The following is a 4,948-nucleotide window of genomic DNA, read 5'->3' on the forward strand; positions in this document are numbered from 1 at the left end:
TTCCTTTCTTTGATATCAGGCAACTGAGCTCTCAGAACTGCAAGCTTAGGAGTCGAAGACATCTGGAGCGCTCCCTGTCTGTCACCCAGAAGCCACAACAGAGTCTTCAGGAGGCAGTTACAGTAACCGTGGCCAATGACAAAGAGGTGGATGTGGGAATGCAGTCACCAAAGGGTGGTGGCAACTTCAGGGATCATGGAGAGAAGGAATAGATATGGACTCAGAAAAGTGACCCCCTTTTAGAGCTTGGAAGAACTCCCATGAAAACAAAAAGGGGCAGGAGGAGAATCAGACCCATCAACTACATGAATGCTCCTCATGTGGACCTTATTCCCATACTTGAATTTTGACCCTGCTCTTCCCAAGGGCCTTGAATTTGAAGGATTCCCCTGATTTGGAAGATTATTCAACAATAGTTCGCATTCTAACTTCTCAGTAAATGGTGTCAGGAAGACTTATCTTCCTTAGTTCAAATAAAACTTCAGACCCATTCTAGCTATGTCATTGTAAACAAGATATTTAACTGTTTGCTTCAGTTCCTCATCTGTAAAACAAAATGGAGAAGGAAATAGTAAAGTACTTTAGGGTTTTGTTTTGTTTTTTTTTTACCATGAAAACTCCTAATAGAGTCATGTAATGTTCAGGCTAGCTTTCTCGGGTCCTTTGGACAGGCCTTGTTCTTTAGGTGGAGAAGTGATGAAGACAAGAGAGCCACCATGAGGATAGTCAAAAATATAGTCTCTTTTCCAGTCCTTCTTAGCCCTTATATATCTTAGTACAATTATATCATCACAGCACACTGAATATGTGTGAACTAGAGAACCATGACATCACCATACTAAGGACTAAGTATATATGTGAACTAGAAAACCATCTTGTCATCAATTCCACTGAGTTAACACCTTGTTTTAAGGATACTTCTCCAGAGTTCTGGCCCTCTACAGTCATAGAGCGCCAAATGCTGACTGAAACAACTGAACAATACATGTTCCCACGGAAGTTCCCAAACTGGGACACTTTGTTAAGCTAAGTCAATTCTCTTTGATATAATAAATCAAGCCTGATCCTTGTGCTAACTGACCCACATTCTGGAAGACAGAATGTTACTTTCTCTTATCTGTAAGTTCCTTTCAAAATAACTGAAAAATGACAAATTAGCAAAGTTCTGGGAATATAGGAACATTTGATTCCTCTCTGGTGGTTCTGTGAACTGATGAAGCCCTTTTGGAAAACTATTTGGAAGTATACTTCAAAGTTACTAAACTGTGTTTATCCTTTTGACCACTACTAGGCCCACACCTCAAAGAAATGAAAGAAAAAAGAAATGGATCCCTATGTACAGCACACATATACACACATATACATAATGAGGTTCAGTTTGGTTTTTTTTCGTTGTAGACAAAAATTGGAAACTAAGGACCATCCTCCTATTAGAGAATAGCTAAACAAATGATAATAAATATTAATATATTAATATATAATAAATATAAATATACTATTGTGAATATTATTGCGCCATAAGAAATGGTGGCAGAAGCTGGGAAAATCTCTATGAACTGATATAAAATGAAGTGAGCAGAAGTAAAACCATTTACAACATTAGAACATTAGAAGAGATGTTTTCCATGAAAAACTTTGGAACCCTGATTAGTACCACCCGATAAACCACAGAGTCAGAAATGTTATGGGCTTAAAATGCAGAGGGACACATTCATTTTCCGGCATGGCTTAGGCAGGGATTTGTTCTGGTATCTCTTTTTATTTGTGATGGTTTCATTTTTCATTTTTGTTGTTGCTGGTGAATCAAGGAAAATTAGGACCAGTGGAAGAAGCAGATATAAATGTATGGAAATATCTATAAAATGTTTAAAACTGACTAAATTCACCAACCTTTGTAGAAGCACCACCTGGAACCTATCAGTCCAATGTCTGAATCTGGGATCACAAATATTTAGTCTCAGACCAGGGTTCCTTGAAAGGAGAGGAACCTTTTTTTTTTTTTTTTTTTTTTTTCCTTAAAAATCTGCAAAGACACAGGAGAAACCGGAGGCTGAATGATTCCAGGGGTATATTTGACTACAGGAGAAACTTGAACTCCAATCTGCCGCAGGAAAAACACGGATTATTTAGGGTCAGGAACCAGATTCCAAAACTCTGATGATTACTGCCTCAGTAACTAGAATTTCAGTTTCCCTTTCTGTAAAATGAAGATGGCCTCTGAGGTCCCTTCTCACTCTATCTCTTAAAATTCCATTACTAGAAAACTAGAAAACTAGAAAAGCAAATCTATAAGATAGGGATTGCAGGGATGGGGGAAGAGGGGAGTTCCCTTTTCTGGATTTTCTCTGGGTTTCATTGACACAATTCTGTCCTGCTTCCCCTACCCTTCTGATGGCTCCTTTGCTGGCCTATAGTAAATGTTACTTTGGATTTTTTTCAGTCTATGACTTGTTTTGCTGCAGCTCATTTTCTTTTTCCTCTGAGAAAATTGTTAAGGGCTAGTTCTCTGGAGTGAGGAGGGGGAGTTAAAACTCAGCTCAAGCTTCATCTTCTGCCTGAAGTCTTCTCTCTTTTCTCCAGAGTGCTGATACCCTCCCTCCCAAACCTCTCAGAACCGGTGCACATATTTATCTTTTTCCCCGTATATATTCCTCTATGTTCTTATTTTTTCCCCTCAAGGTCTTTGAGAATAGTTTCATTCTTTGTACTTGGACCCTTCGTAGGTTATCCTTAAAATGAGTTTTATTATTTTTATTATTGGTAGTTTTTATTTACCAGATATATGCATGGGTAATTTTAAAACACTAACAATTGCCAAACCTTTTGTTCCAATTTTCCCCCTCCTTCCTCCCCCAGATCGCAGGTTGACCAATACATGTTCAACATGTTAAAGTATCAATTAAATACAATATATGTACACATGTCCAAATAGTTGTTTTGCTCTACAAGAAGAATGGGACTTTGAAATAGTGTACATTTAGCCTGTGAAGGAAATAAAAAATGCCTACGGATAAAAACAGAGGGATTGGGAATTCCATGTAGTGGTTCACAGTCATCTCCCAGAGTTCTCTCGCTGGGTGTGGCTGCTTCAGTGCATTATTGGAGCTGATTTGGTTATCTCATTGTTGGAGAGGGCCACGTCCATCAGAATGGATCATCATATTGTTGTTGGAGTGTACAACGAGGTTCTGGTCCTGCAAAGTGAGTTTTATTTTATCTGGCTCTGTAAAACTCTTAATGGACTGATCAATACAGCCACAGACCTATAAATGAAGTATTTAAGTCCAGTCATCAGAACTATTTCTTTAAGTTTATTCTTTTTTTAAAGAGCTTGAATCTATATAAATATTGAACATACTTTAGTTTTATGTTTTATGCATTTTGAAATTTTTTTCCTAAAAGATTTCTTCCTCTCCGCTCCAGAAGCTCGCCCACGCCTTGCATTTAGGAAATCACTACGGGACTAAAGCTATTCCGGAGGTCACCAGAAGGCCCCCTAGAGGCTGCACTTTTGCTTTGTCTTAGTTGGACAGGGCAAGCCCCATGAACAGGTCATTCAAGTGTCTCCCTGTTAGCCAATCCCAGAAGGGTACTGAGGACTTGGGGACCCCACGGAAAAGGAGAACTGCACCGATTTGTTCGCCGAGGACCCCTTTGTGCCCCTTCTACATTTGTTCAGGCCTTCCCACATTGGGTGCAGCCCCAAAAGACCGGGGAGCCCAAATAGGCCCCGCCCCCCCAGCTGACAGAGAGTTGGTATCTGCGGCTCTAGGATGCTCGGGCTGCTGGGTATTCGGGGACAGGACAGACTTGATGGGTGCAGACCACCGAGGCCAGAACGCTCCATCTGTAGCTAACGGGACCTTCAAGCAGCGCTTGGGCCGACTATGTGGCGGCCTGGGAGATAGCCCCGCACTCACGGACCCCAAAACAGGCCCAAAGACTCCTGGCCGTGGCCATCCCCTGAGCCCCTCCCCCCTGCCCCGGGTTCGGGTTCCTTTTCCCGGGCTTTCGCCCATCTCCCCGGCCCTAACTTGGCTTCGCGGGTGGCCAGCATTTTGGGGCGTTTCCCAGCGCTGTGCCCGGCGGGACTGGGCCCCAACAGGCACTTGTTCGGGAGGCGAGGGCGGAGCGGGGGAGGGGGGGGAAGGGGGGGAGGGGAGGCTGGCGACCCTCGAGGCCGCCCAGGACCAGGGACAGCGCCCAGCCCCGGGACATGGGGAAAGGCCCGTCCCCAGGGAGCTGCGCGCCCCCCTCCGGGGTCGGGGCTCCTTAAACGCCCGGCGCGGATTTATTGATTTAGGCCCAAGTCCACCTTTAGGAGGCAGAAAAATAACTCCTGACAAAGAGCAGAAGGGGGCTTTTTATAGGGAAAGTTACAGAATGTTCTCAGTCAGGGAGTTTCTTTTAGGCCACACAAGCTACATTGGTAAAGCTCCCTGCAATTCTGTCCCTCACGGAAGCGGATTCCAGCCCGAGAGGACAACGGTCCGGCGAGGGCCGCGGCCCGGACAGGAGGCCCAGGCGGCTCGTGGCAGCGGCCTCGTGGCATCAAGCTCAGCCCGCGGCTCCCGCCTTCCCCCCAGCTCCTCTCTCAAAGGCAATGACGCCCTTGGCAGGAAAGGCGCCGCGGCGGGCGGGATTCAGAGAGGAAGGTCTCCGCCCGGGGAGGGGGCGGGGGGGAAGGGAGGGAGTAGGGACCCTAGCAATATGGCGTTCTGCAGCTCAGGCCCCGCCTCTCTTCCTCTCCTTTTCCTCCCTTCCCTATTCCGCTAACGACAAAGGCGCGCGCTCCTCACAGCTACCTTCCCGCCAGAGCGCGCGCTGAGAGCGGAGCGGGTGGAGAACTGACGTCACTTCCGGCAGGCGCCCCACCACTCGTAGGGTGGAGCCGCGCCTATGAGCACGCGCACGCCGGGCGCCGACCGACATTGAAAAGGCTCTCCGT

This window comes from Sminthopsis crassicaudata, chromosome 4 (assembly GCF_048593235.1).
Source record: "Sminthopsis crassicaudata isolate SCR6 chromosome 4, ASM4859323v1, whole genome shotgun sequence".
Taxonomy (NCBI): domain Eukaryota; kingdom Metazoa; phylum Chordata; class Mammalia; order Dasyuromorphia; family Dasyuridae; genus Sminthopsis; species Sminthopsis crassicaudata.